This window comes from Pinus tabuliformis, chromosome 7 (genome assembly GCF_031772625.1).
Source record: "Pinus tabuliformis cultivar Carrire ecotype Pingquan chromosome 7, CPIR1, whole genome shotgun sequence".
NCBI lineage: Eukaryota > Viridiplantae > Streptophyta > Pinopsida > Pinales > Pinaceae > Pinus > Pinus tabuliformis.
The window spans coordinates 1,674,016,460-1,674,031,933 of record NC_142293.1 but is presented as its reverse complement, the minus strand read 5'-3'; positions in this window follow the sequence as shown (position 1 = coordinate 1,674,031,933).

Genomic DNA, 15,474 nt, shown 5'->3' with positions numbered 1-15,474 from the left:
CAAGTGGGAGAATGTTGCGTGTGTGTTATATTCTTTCCACAACTAGCCCCACGCGTGAAGCTGGGGGGTTAGAGGGGGGGAGGACAGCACCCCCTTCCTTGTGTCAGGTGAAACGAGGGGTTTGTAGGGAGATGGTAGCCCCCTACATGAGGTTGGGGGAAACACCCTAGATTTTTTTTTTTGGACCCTATATTAGGTGGGAAGACCTACCTATGGTTTTGTGCATGTGTTTCGCACATGGTTTTGGGCATGATGATTTTTTGCCCATGGTATTTTGTAGATCCGGTTAAGGGAACTACGATTATGTTCTAATCCATGGTTAATGGACTGGGGTTTACAGATGCTTCGACATGTATATAAATGTATTGTAAAATTGAAAGGAACATAATGAAAAATAAATCTAGTAGTCCTTGTTTTGGGTTCCAGGGGAAAATCTTTGTGTATATCTGCTTTATGTTTTATGCTCTCGCCATTGTTTATTTTCAATTTTTAGAATTTGTATCTAGGTAATTTCTGTACAGGGTTAAAACCTAAATCACAAGGACCAAGATATGGCCTTTCACATGCATCAGTATATAACCTCATCACATGCATCCATACATAGTCCCATTGCATGCACATGTTTTAATATAATTTCCATTACATTGTTTGGTATGCCATCCAACACTTTATATTTGACCTTTCAACCTTTTGATGGAAAAATCTCATTTTTCTTCAATCATACACCCTATCATTCAAAGGTAGAATGGAATTGGTTCTTGTAAACTAGAGATGTTTCCTTTTATATATTTGACCATAGACAATGCAAAAGCTTCCCTTTCTCCTTGTAAAGCCTCTTGGCACACGACACATATTTTGGTGAAAGAAATAGTGATTTATGTAATCCTTTGCCATGGGTGAATGTCAAAGGAAACAACAATTCTTGAAAATATGTGTCTAACATTTCCCATTAATTTCAATATATTCTCTCTCCTCAAATAAATAGTAGAGCATTTAGGAATGAAAGAATTTCCAACCCACAAATCCATGTCCCTTGGGTGAATGCCATTCTTCAATGAAACTTGAATTTTCCACATATTCCAATTGCAAGCTCTAGGCTGAAATTAGGGAATAAAAATAGAGGTGAGGAGTTGATTAGGTTAAACTCCTGTAAACTGAGCTAGAGGTCCCTTTTTCATTGCCAAAATATTCAGCCATAAAAAATGGTCTGTCAAACAACATTGTAAGAATAATTATTATCATACCATACAAGCTTAATGTCAATAAAATTAATAGATATTATGATGAAATATTTATGTAAAATTTGTAGGAATTTACAGGGTAAGTTCCTCAGACGGAACACCAAAGGACACCACTCACAACCAGATCACAGACCAATACACCAGTATTTTTAATGTGGTTAAAACCCTCAAAGAGGGAAACAATCCACGGCCTGAGCCAACGCGGACACTTCAGGCAATTTATTAATAAAAGAATGAAAATTTACATATGTTTCTCTCATGCACGGATTACCCTACAAATGACCCTCCATGCGCTTTAAATAGAAATCATGGACCAATCGGGTGTCAAGCCATGGATCAAGTGTCGGTAATACCGAGGAGAGAATGAACCGTCGGATCACTACATATCGTGACCATCGGATTGTAAGTTACAAAATGTACAACGGTAAAGAAACACACTTTACCTAACTCTATACTAGACCAAGTTGTACTTAACTATTTCCTATGTGTCGGAATATCCTAACATCCCCCCTTAAGAACAACTTGGGATAGGATTGAAGGATTTACAAATATGACACAATAGGAGAAGGAAGGAGGCACTAGAGCCTATCCCCCCTTAGTGACAACTTCCTGAACTCCAACCATAAATCGAAGTTTAGTGAACTTCGCCTCTGTGAGAGCCTTTGTGAAGATGTCTGCAACTTGATCATCTGTTGAACAATATTGCACTTCAAGAACATGGTCGTGAATGAGCTTTCTGATGAAGTGCATGTGCAGTTCAATGTGTTTGCTGCGCTGATGTTGGACTGGATCTTTGCATAGTTGAATGGCACTTTGATTATCACACCAAAGTGTAGTCAGATGCTGCTGCTGAAAGCCAAACTCTGACAGGATCTGACGAAGCCACAAGGCTTCCTTACTAGCTTCTACAGCACCACGATACTCTGCTTCTGCTGATGAAAGAGAAATGGCAGCTTGTTTCTTGCAAGCCTATGTAATAGGTCCTGAACCAAGAGTGAACACATAACCGGCAGTAGACTTCCGATCATCAGGGTCACCAGCCCAATCAAAATCAGTGAAACCAACCAATAGAGGAGCTGCTTCAGCACTGTAATGAATCCCAAACTGAACTGTACCGCGAACATAACGAAGTATTCTTTTAGCTGCTTTCCAATGACTTTCACGTGGGTTTTGCATAAACTGAGCAACAAGGCCAACAGCAAAGGAAAGATCAGGACGAGTATGGGTTAGATACAAAAGTTTTCCTACAAGTTGGCGGTATAAGGTAGCATCAACTTCAGGAGAAGTACAAGTGACTGAAAGTTTGACTCCAGACTGAAAGGGAGAAGGGGCTGGCTTACAGTCTTCCATGTGAAAGTGGCGTAGAATATCACAGGCATACTTGGACTGAGAAAGGGAAATACCTTCCTTGGATTGCAAGACTTGAAGACCGAGAAAATAATGTAAGTGTCCTAAGTCTATCATTTCAAACTTCCTTTTAAGGCTAGACTTCACATGGTTTATAAGGTTGGGATCACTACCAGTAAGGATAAGATCATCAACATAAAGAACAAGAATGATAAGAGACTTGCCCACTTGCTTGGTGTAGACAGTATTGTCAGAATGACACCTAGAAAAGCCAGATTCTAAAAGAAAGCTATCCATTTTGGCATACCAAGCTCGAGGAGCTTGCTTGAGGCCATAAAGGGATTTCTTAAGCCGACATACAAGGCTGGAGTCTATTTTTATGAAGCCAATGGGTTGTTCCATGTAGATTTCTTCATGCAAGTCCCCATGAAAGAAGGCAGATTTAACATCCATCTGATGGACTTCCCATTTGAACGAGGCAGCAAGGGAAAGAACAAGGCAGATAGAATTCATTTTGGCAACAGGGGAGAAGGTTTCAGTGTAGTCAATGCCTTCAACCTATGAAAAACCTTTAGCAACAAGACGAGCTTTATGTTTATCAACTTTCCCATCTGGTCCATACTTGGTTCAGTAAACCCATTTGCATCTAACAAGTTTTCGTCCCTTTGGTAGAGGAACAAGATCCCATGTATCATTTGCCAACAATGAATGATATTCTTCATTCATAGCTGCTTCCCAATCTGGATGGCCTGAAGCTTTTGCAAAGGTGTCAGGATCATAATTTACTGGAGCTTGAGCCAGTAAAGAAGAGGCTCTCTCAAACTGAGAACGTGTGCGTCGCTGATCTGTAGGATCACCGGCAAGATCACCTGCTGCATCACGAGTAGCACGAACCCATTTTGGAAGCTGAGGAGCTAAAGGAGGATCCTGAGATGGTGGGGGAGGATTGTCATCCTCACTTTCATCATCTGAAGAAGAAATGTTTTCAAAAGTAGAAGAGATAGGGAGAGGTGGCACATCCGCCGGACTAGGCTCGCAGGCCAATATATTTTCATCAAATTTTACATCTCTTCTAATGATAACATTTTTGGAATTAAATGGAATAAGTCTATAGCCTTTGACATCTTCAGAATATCCAACAAAAGTGACTTACATCTGGTTTGATTGAGCTCCATGCTTCTTCTGGAGTGATATTCTTTAAAGCCTTAGTAGGAGTGCGATTTATTATGTAATTTGCACAGTTAATTGCTTCTGCCCAAAAACTAAGACCAAGTCCTTTAGATTGTAGCATACAATTAGCCATTTCCTTTAAGGTGTGATTCTTCCTTTCAGCTACACCATTTTGTTGTGGAGTATATGGAACAGTATGCTGCATTTGAATTCCATTCTCAGTGCAAAAGTTGATGAATGTGTTTTTAACATATTCTCCGCCATTATCAGATCTTAGCTTGAGAATTTGATCTCCAGATTGTTTTTCAACAAAGGCTTTGAAGGCCAAAAATGTGTTAAATACTTCACTCTTGAGTTTTAAGAAGTATACCCAAGTGCGTCTGGAGAAATCATCAATGAAAGTTAAGAAATACCAAGGAGAGAATGAACCATCGGATCACTACAAATCGTGACCGTCGGATTGTAAGTTACAAAATGTACAACGGTAAAGAAACACACTTTACCTAACTCTATACCTAACTCTATACTAGACCAAGTTGTACTTAACTATTTCCTATGTGTCAGAATATCCTAACAAAATTGATACTCTTTAATGCTTTATATGGGAGAGAAAAATATGAGCCATTTACAAACTTGAAAGTTGAATCCTCGTTTACACACTAGATAAAAAATTTGCAAGAATTAACTCCAAGAGAAACTCCAAAAGAAACCTCCAAATGATTTAAAAACATAGGTAATACAAATGTTTCTAATGTATTTCCTTGAAAGAAGTTAAATGTTTAAGGTGAATTCTTTTAGGAGTCAATCTTAATGCAGGAATAATAGTTTTCCTTAAATCACAAAAATTAAATTAATAATCGAAGTGGCACAAATATGCAAAGTAACTTTCTCACACAACAATGCAACTACTATGATTGTAAAATTCCATGAAATGCTCATGAGAATTCAATGCTTGAAGCTGCAAATTAGGGGATAAGAGCTAAGGTGAAGTATGAACAGAAACAAAATATGCATGCCTATAATTTTCAATGCATACTGTGATGGTATGAAGCTTAAAGGCGCATAACAAAAGAATCAACTCCACAAACCCAAATGCACTCAAAAGAATAATGTCTAAGATGAATCAAGGTAAATATAGATAATATGCATCGTGAAATCATCATCAACCATAGGGTTTTATGAAAGTTAGGTCATTGAAATATTTAACCAATTTAAGGCATAGGCATAACCATTGTAATATTGAAAATCAGAGGGTGGCCCAAAATTTGAGTATTAGGGTAAAGATTTTGGGTGCTGTTGTAGCAGCTACAACATGATGGTTGAAGTAGTATGGGATATCATCCATCCATGGAAATTAATACATAGGATGGTACTCAACATATATCTTACAAGGATATTTCACCTTGAACTTCCATTTCTTGTCATCAAAAGTAAGGTTGTGTGTCTGAGTTTGAGTTGCATCTTTCTCAAAAGACTAGTTTTTCTGTTTTATTTTTTCTTATGACATCTAAGTTATTGAGAATTATTTGGGTTAGTGGAATCTACTGAGTAAATCTCCAATATGGTAGTAGGAACTAATGGCTTTAGATTTGGGGGCACGTTGGCTACAGATGAGTGTTGATATCCATCTGGCCAAATTTGCATTGAATTGTCCTAAAGAGTCACTGGAAATAGAGCCCACCACACCATCATCAAAGGGGCTCAATTAAGGTTTGGAAGAATATACAACAGTCAGAACTTTGTGAATTAGGGATTATATTATGCAATTTTCTTGATTGAAAATATATCAAATTGAGGTGTTAAGCATGTAACATGGCTTGTTCTTTGGTCGTTGCACTAGCCATGGAAACATTACAAGCTATCCGGGGTAGTAGAGACCATGTGAACCAATATTGCAAGAAATGTTATAAGATCTCTGTACAAATAAAACATCATTATATTCTCCAATCATGAATATTATTAGAGATGTGGGTGAGGTTTCCTGATAGAAGTGTGGCAAAATATCAACCCAATGGATTGACAAATCGATTGTTGGAAATGTGTTAAGAAATGAATCACCAATGTTGCAAAATCATGGTAATATTTTGGGGCAAGTTTGATGTACCACTTGATGGAATCACTGGTGAGACTACATTGAAATAGATGGAAGTGCATATTATGATCTACTAGGGAGTTGGACAAACAACACAAATGATAGGTGTGATGTGTGTTTTGGGATTCTCTCTCAATTTGTCATAAAATTTGGGATGCTGGAACAAAATTTACGTGGCATTGGTGACCATAGAGGATTGTGATAGATGGGGTTGATTGTGAGCTTATCCAAGGTTGGCAAGTCAAGAGATTCCAAAAAAGGTAAGTGGGATAGAGAAAAAATTTGAGCATGGGGGTTCAAAAACCTAGGTTAACTTGTTGTACCCAAACACTATAGTTCCTAAAGAAAATAAGGATGGTGGGTTGAGGTTGTGTACCAGAGTGGTAAACCATATGCATGACAGGATTAATGAAGGGAAACAAGTTCCATTGAGGGATTTATTTGGAGAAAATGTCCTAGAAAAAGGTTGAATTCCTTCAAAAAAGGGATTAATGAAGCCCAAGAAGTTTCTAAATGTGTGTTTGTTTTAGTTAGAAATTTATTAGAAGTAAAATTACCCCTAAAGGTTAGGTTTTCACATGAGAAAGGAGTGATTCCATATGTGTTTTGGGTCCTTGTAGATTTTTTCTCCTAGAAATTAGTGTTTCCTCCAACCTCTTTAGTGGTCTATCTTGATCCTTTCATAATATTTTAACAAGCTAAGTGAGGATTATGAAAAATAGATGAGATGCCAATGAAAGGATTAACAAACATGTGAGTCTCACTTGCAAAAGGTAGAGTGAAAGAAGTCCCCCCATTAGGATGGAACACTATCGTGGTTGATTCCATTGATAGCATGGTTGTATTGACCATAGGAACAATGATAGACAAAAATAGAGATAATGACACATGTCCCAAAACTGAGAATCTAGGAGCATTAGGAAAAATGGCAGAAGCATTCATACCACTTAGTGATGTTAGAAGAGGGAGAGAAGTAGCTCACCCCACTATGGATGAAGGTGAAGGTAGGGGTATTCTTGTTCCTGATGAGCTAGTGACACTTGGAATCATAAGGAAATTATGGAAGAGAGCATATTCTAAGGTTGTAGGTTGGACTTGTTGTAATAAAAGACTAAATGGATTAGTCAAAGGAAGGTTGAAGCTAGGTAACATACTATTGTGTATAACCTTGATTTCAACACGATCTCCTAAATAGGTGTTGTGTGTCTCAAGGTGATATGAGGGAGTATTATATGGTGATAAAACTCTTCAAAGAATAGTGTGTGGATCTTTTATGATGAGAGAGAGACCACATTGTCTCCATGACTAATGGTATAATTATTGATCTGAATTGGATCATTATATTTTTTTCATGCATCTCGATGCATTTTGAGTGGAAAAAGTGGAGGAATCAACTCACGGGACCATTTGTACCAGCGTGACCCAGTTTGGAGAAACAAGGTTTGAAACCTTCCGAGAGCATTTCGAGGCATCAAACAATGTTTTTTGGGAGTAAAAATTTGTCACATAAGTGCCACACATTTTCATGATATTCTACACACATAAATATTTCCAACGGTGCAAGAATCGCATCAATCAGAGTTCGTATACAAAAGTTATGCCACTCAGAAGTTGACCTTCCTATTTTCACACCTATAGTTTGGGAGGATGCTATGTCAGCCCCCATTATTCATGGAAAAGGGTCTAGCCACGTGTTTGTGATGTACAAGACTCTAGAAGAGTCTATTTTGTAACTCTAATTAAGGTTGATGTAGCCAAAATTAACCACTAGTAGGCTATCAGGTTGTGTTATAACCAGACCACTAGGAGGAAGAGGCATTCCATTATTTTGAAAGCATTTTGTTCCATAGTTGAGAGAAGATAAGTAGGAGAGATAGGAGGTAGAACACACAGAGAGGATCTGTGCACTATAGCAGCCCACAAGCCACAGAAATTTTACTTCTCTATATCTGTAGCCATATTTCCAGACAAAGAAAGAGAGCGAAGCAACCTCACCTTCCAGCTAGGTTTTCTCCCAAAATGGTTTCCCGGAGAGAATATCTTGTGTATTATGTGTGTGAGAGCTTATTTTTTCATTCTCTACTTTTTTTGTTTGATTTACTTTTACATGCATGCACTAATTATAGTTAATTTTACAAATCTATAAATTAAATAAAACTGTAATAGTGTAGAATCTCATATTTAAAATATAATATTATCATATCTGTTGTGATGAGATGTCTAGTGGAATATCCACGGTAGTTTATGGATCAATTATTTAGCTACAATTCCATATTTTGATTATTCCACAAAAATGAGAAAGCTAAGGCTAACACTATACCAAATACCACATATCACACTCTAAAAAGAGCCTAAGATAATAACAAGAAAATAAGAGAATGTATAAGGGCCTTCCAAAACCAACAACCTTGGAATGATAAAATCTCCAAGACCCCTAGCTAGCGAAGGTATGAGAAGTAGCTGCCCTAACCTCCTTATCCTAGAATTTACGACCATTACTGACCTCTTGAGTGTAATACGGTTTCACCCCCAAAGAGTGTTGATATGGTGATTGACATATGCCTCAGGTACTATGGGGACATCCCACCCATAATCACCTAGGTTGGGTATTGTAAAGTAAATCCATTAAGGTTACCATATCACTATTAAATGATCAGGGGAACACTTGTGGGTTAGGGCCATACGCATGGGTAGGGAATATAATCTTGAAGCTTCAAAATGGGATTTCTCATAGTGAACCATGTGCGCTTATGATATCGTTGGATGTACATAATAAAACAAGCACCATAAAACAACTTTATTAGGGATATCACTCCACAATCCTCAGAAGTGACCTCTTGCTTAGCTTCTATGTGATAGGATCTTTCCCACACAAATTTGATGTGGTGATGGATTTTCACTCACTAGTAGAAATAGTTTCAGTTTCATATCCTTAAATAATTCACTCTCCAATCCTATTATGAGACCCTACAATCCTAAGCTTGTGGGTTTTCTATAAATGAAAATGTATGATAAATTTTAATTACCATTTATTTTAAAGGTTGTTGTTTACTCAAAAAGGGATATGGATTGCAACTAAGTGTTGTTACGACTCTTTAATGTGTAATAGAAAAGTCACAATGAAACGCAATCAATGAAAATTTTCCTTTTCAATGAATTATAGCTAGGGTAGGGAAAAGTTTCCTTTTCTTTTTTCCATTTCAAATAGTGAAAACAACTAGAATTTAATACTTCAAATTTCCTTGATGCAAACACACTTGATATATGCACAACTATGTCAATGAAACTATTCCAATAACATGAGATGTTGGCATTGTAGTGTTGGCATTGTTGTCAATAGGGTCATGGTGCTACTTGTTATATGCCTTATGATGTTATTAATCCTCTTGATGTGTGATGAGTGTTTGGATTGATGGTCTTGTTGGATGGAATTGATGTCAACTTGGTTGTGGCATGACTAGTGGAAATGATTTCGAGGCTAAGTAGATATGGATGCAAGGCATGATATGGTGGCTTGTCATAGGTTGATGATGTTTCTACAAATTCCACTGTTGCTGGTGATTGGATTGTTTCTACAGGTGTTGCATATGATTATACATGTGTTGAAATCATTGGAGTTGCTACTACATGTGTTGAGATGTTGTTGCATGTGCTGGAGGTGCCTCTACAGGTGTTGGAGGTAGTTGGATGACTTGATGCCACTACTGTAGGTGTTGGAGATGCTGCTACAAGAGTTAGAGATTTTTTTATAGGTGTTGGAGGTGTTTGGACAGGTTGTTGCTGCTTGAGGAGCTGGAGGTGTTGATCTTGACGAGGAGTTTGGTAGACTAGGGTTTGAATATTACTAACTTAGGTTCTTAGCCTATGTCATTAGTTTTAGACTGTTACATAGGCTTGTAGGTGTTTTTAGGAGTTGATGAAGGTGCTCAAAAAGTTTGGGCAAGTTTTGAGATGAGGAAATATGACTTTGACCATCCTATGCACCAGTCGCATAGATGAAGGCTCATGAGAGTGAATGAAAGTTTCCAGTTTCTTGGAGACAGGCTTGTGCATGCAACTAAAGAGTTCCAATCTATTTTAGCCAATGTTGTGCATGCGACTGAGCCTTTTCATGGAAATTTCTCTGTATTCCTCACGTAACTCAACTAATTTTGGTATTGTGGCAATGTTTTTTATCATAACTTTTTAGTATATGATCGGAAAAGGTAGTGGGGCCTCTAGAAGCTAATTAAAGTTGAAAATATCAAAATTCAAGTGGAGTTAGTGGCTTGATAAAGTCAATGAGATGAATCTGTATCAAATCAAGCATATGAACAAAGTTTGTGGAGCTCAGTAGTTCTTGGTAATTATTGAGTTGAGCACCTCAATTCATATATATATTGGAGGAAGCTCAATGATAGTATGGTTGATTCTCTTGGTGTGTTGAGTGAGTGTGAGTTTAGAGGATTGTGTGCAAGTTGTGAGAGTTGTATGATGCATATTTTCTGAAGCAGTTTGCAGGTGTTGCAGTAGATAGTAGAGTATGTTTCAGCCAACATTTTTAATAATGAGTGAGGAGATGAAATAGTGTTTAGTTACAGGTGATTTTGGAGATCGTTTTCTCCTAGTATATTCTCCAATTTATTGTTTGAAGGAAACATTAAGTTGTGAGCTAATATTTGGTGCAGAGTGGGTTTTAGCTGATGCATTGATCATATTATTTTATGTAGTGTGTGGAGAGATTATGTTGTATTTACTGTTGTGGTTTTAGTTTTTGATTGTGTGCCTTGATGATAGGTTTCTATAGTGTTCATGTTGAAAAGTTCTTGGTTATAGTATAAAAATGTATGAAACGAGAACCACAAAGAGGAGTGGAGTTGGGTGACTCTAGTGAATTCAATATAAGTGAGCGGTTTTCTCAATCCAATGGTAGTTGGATAGTTTAGAAGAAACCGGGTGAGGCTCATTGGTTGTGGTGGCTTCCAGCAGATAGGAGTCTGTAGAGTCGTTTTTTAGTTTAGGAGTAACTCAGCGAATATCGTTCATCGCGGTGGCCTTCAGCAGATGGTAGTCCATATATCTGCATGAGAAAGAGCCTTCATTTGATAGTATCTAGCTAAATCTCTACGTAAATAATTTTCTTAACATAATAGATATTTGAGCAGTGTAACAACATCAGGTGGTTTTTTTCCTTGGAGATGTTTTTCCACCATAAATATTTATGTCCATTGTGTTGATTGCTTTCATGGTTTCATGTTTATATTTGATGCTTTGATCTATGCTTTTGTGTTTTAGTTTATGCATGATTAAAGAATAATCATTTGGAGAAAAAATTATAAGTGCCTTCACTATTGATTCACCCCCCCCCCTCAGTAGTGATCTAGTTTCTAACAATTGGTATCATAGAGAGGGCTCTCGGGTGTAGCTTGATCATTAGAGAGTGGATCTTGGAGTTTTTGGCAAAATTTTTGCAAAATTTTCGAAACGCATCAACAAGGAGTTCTAGTACTTCATGAAGGTAAATTTGCAACTTGGAGGATGAAATTGGATTCATATTTTATATCTCTTGATGAAAATATTTTGATATTAGTAGAGTATGGAATTAAAGATGAATTTAATGATTTGGCTAAAAATATTATTTTTCATAGTATTTCAAAATATGATAGCATGTATGTGAGACATTGTGAGACTGCAAAATATAAGTTGGATAGGTTGCAAAGTTTATATCTTGGAGGAAAATTGCAAATTTCAAAAATGGAGAACCATGCAAAGGATTCTACTTTTATTGCAGTGACAAATCAATCCTCCTCATAAGAAGAAGAAGATGAAATCCCTAGTGATAGCAATGATGGATCAAGCATAAAACAAGAGGAAAAATAAGAAGATATCATTAGCAAAGATGAGGAGAAATCCAAGATAATGGCACTAGACGTAGTGCCACAAAGTTGAGTTATTATATCTTGTGTATGTGTTGCACCCAAGGCATACCTCTAAATCACTTGATAATGGTGGGTGAACCATATCGCTAGATGGGGCTCCTACTCTAAATGGTTTGAGGTATAATTGGGAATCCACATAGGGCAGACCCCCTGTATGTTGGCAGCATCCAACATTATCAACATGGAATGACTTGATTTAGATCGCATATGAGGTTGGTCTCCCATTGAGAGACTTGGGAGGGACTGTTGCACCTAGAGAAGCCCTAACTTTGGATAAAGGAGGCCCTATTTTGATAGTTAGCAACCCCTAGAGCTGACATGATGGAATCCAAGTTGTAATTAGGACCCCAAAGTAGGATTTGAGGGACCTTCCTCAAATCTTCCCCCTCTTGGTTCATGCATGATATTGACACAAGAGTAGGACAAGATGATTCCATTGAGGGTTATATATCTTTAGGGTGACTCAAATTCAGTTGTCTTGGAGTGATATCATGTCAGAGAATCGACTCCAAGTGTGTGGAGTGGTCCTGAATCACTAAGTCACCCATTTCTACGACCGCACGGCTTTTGAAGGATATTTCGCGTGCATGCGGCTATCGAATAAATAGTCGCGGCGACATCAATTTTTTATCTTTGTAAAAATTTGGGCCTTAGGATAAATTTGATTTTTTAAACTTCATGATGTATTTAGCTGGAGAATATTCACCTGTGCATTCTGTTGGATTCCTTTTAGCGTCTTCTGGATTGCACAAACATGTGTACGATTTTCTAGTGTTAACAAAAATATTAGGTATTCCTCAACGGGTGAGAGCATAAAGAAATGGAAAGTCAATCCTTTGAAATTAGGAACCATTCAAGCAAAGAATGGAGAAGTAGAATAAGAAGAAAGGAAGAGTTGGCACGATGCGTTGCTGGGTAAGAAATAAGCAGAAGAAGAAGAGAAGAGGAGGATAGGAGAAGAGTAGCAGAGGCAAACCAAGGAGGAGGAAGTAGTGCATAGATTGGAAGAAGAAAAGTTAACTCCAGGAGAGCATCCTCTCACAGGTGGCCATCTTCCATTTGGATAAATTGCGATCACACCTCCACCAACCGACAGACTCATGGATGTATGCAATATAAAGTTTGATCAACTAAAGTAGAGGATCGTGTAACAGAGGCATAGATATTTCTCAAATGATCCTTTGAATTTGGTCTCAATGTCTACAGAGAAGGTGATAACTGCAACACTGGAAGGGATCTGAGGGCATTCATGGTGGAAAATGTTGCATTCGCTACAGTGGCATAGGATAACTTTGAGTATTTATTGAATGATAATGTTAGGTTGAGAAGAGAACTTGTTGCGATGAAGCAACAAGAAGAACATATTGTGGTAGAGAACCGGTCATTGTCATCACAGAACTTCAACACCACGGAATGGCAGTCAGTTATGTAATAAGAGTTGGGGCCAATGGAGAACTATATGATTAGATGGTACTTATATTGCAGGTCATGGCCCCTCTCATTAGCATTCAGGAGAACGTATAGGAAGTGGTGAAAATCTTGAAGATATAAAATAGAGCAGTTGACCAGATGTAGGAGTGGACTGCCAGATATCCTGATGCTCTGCGATAATTGGAAAAGAAGGATAAGATTGTCACAGAAATAGACAGATTCCAGTTGAGACTCCACTTACAGAACTACTCACATCTTGGAGCATAGCCAATTAATACTATGATTGTGTGTACCCGACTACATAATGGGTTTGAGTCTCTAACACATAAACATGGGATGCCCACCATCAGATATCTTGAAGCAATCAGAAGTAGAGAAGTCATCATCCAAGAGATCATATAATATATTTAATAGATCAAGTAGGAAACAGAATAGGAAGGCTTGGAGGTTACCAAAGAAATTATTCTACAAGTATGCCTTTGCACCAATCAAAGTGCACATGAAGCTCTCATAGTTGTGGAATAATGCACAGTCGATATCCAAGAACATACTAAGGGAGGCACTGCAAGTGAATATTCGCTGCACAGGGGACTTGCTAGTTTGGGTCAAATCCAATGCAAAGGAGATCATAGCTTGGCACACTTACATCACAAACAAACTCCATGAGGAAGAAAATGATTTATCCATTCGATGATTCTTTGTCCCAATGTCAATTTTGTCTTATTAGGCAACTATCTCATTTGTAAATTTTCTTATGTAATAAATACTATGTAATGAATTCCAAGTGAAAAGCCACACATTGGAATGTAATGAGTCATGTATAGAATAGGAACTGTCATATAATTCAAAGAGTCGTGAGGAATCTCAAAGTTCATTGTCAATTTTTATAAATAGATCCTCATAACTCAAGCAAAGGGAATTTGGAAGGCTTTAGATTCTAGAGGTCTTGCCTTGGCTTATCTTGCAATACATAAGAGATAGATCATTCTTTAGAGAAGAAAGTTGTGTCTTTGTGTTCCACTATTGGATACAATGTTTCATTCATTTAACAGTGTACTTGGGATCTTACACTTTTAATCAGAAGCTCAATGAGTTTTCATTCCTTCATACCTGTATCGTAGATGTAGTTGGACTATTGGTTATGTTTATGGTATATGTTGCTTCATTTACATAATAAGTTAATGAACTAATTAGTTGCTTAGATATGGCTATTATTGAATTAGTGTTGTTATGCTTTAACGATTATTGCTTATTATGTGGACTAATATACAGATATTCAACCAGTCTTTCTGTTTATCCCGGGTCCCCCTTTAGAATAATACTATTACTTTTCTAACCAATGGCTTTTTCCCCTAGCAGTCATGGAATTCTCCCTCATATACCTTACATTAGATGTCTCAAAAAGCTCAAATTCTTGTTGCCCCAAAGTAGTGTGTGTTATCTTGAGTTTGTTGGTAACCAAGAAATATATCTAAATCATTCCAATAGTGGTCAGACTGTATGATTGGACAAGACTCATACACCAAATGTTGTGAGGTCTAATTGGGACTTAACATCAGGGAGATCCCCTTACAATTTTGGTGGCATCCAGCACTATGAACACTAGGAAAGGTTTTAAAGCGCATATGATATCTATCAAATAAGAATACACAAAAAGTTAAGGGATGAGCCTAGAGTGGGATACCTAGTCTTGGCTAGTTTATTAGTAATTTTGTGGGATGAGATGATATCCTAGTTAAAAATTGATCCCTTCCTCAATATATTATGTAGGAGTGGCACCCAAACCTATTTGAAATGTTTTGTGTTATAACCTAGTCACGAAAACAATATCATGTATATATCGTTCCCCAAGTATTTTGATGGGGATTATTCCTTTATTTTTTAATCTCAACTCTCTTCCTTCAATCCACCATTTTCCCATGACCTTGTGATAGTTTTTATTTCATGAAAATTCCTCTACGATGCAGAATTCATATATGTCTCTACTTGGGGAGACTTGTAATATGTTTCCAACATTCAAATATGATATACACTTGCCATCATCATTAACCTTCATTATGTGGTCAATATTTATATGATTAATGATATATTTCATCATTTTAGCACAAGACCATATGGTAAGTTGGGCTACTACTTTATGTATTTGGGATCTTTGAAAGTTTCACATAATCATCTTCGCTTTTCCATTTTAAGGGATTTATAGAAGTTTTAAGCCATATTTTAGTATTTCTTGTAGCATTTGAGTAAGTTGGTCTCATGGGATCTTTGGATGATG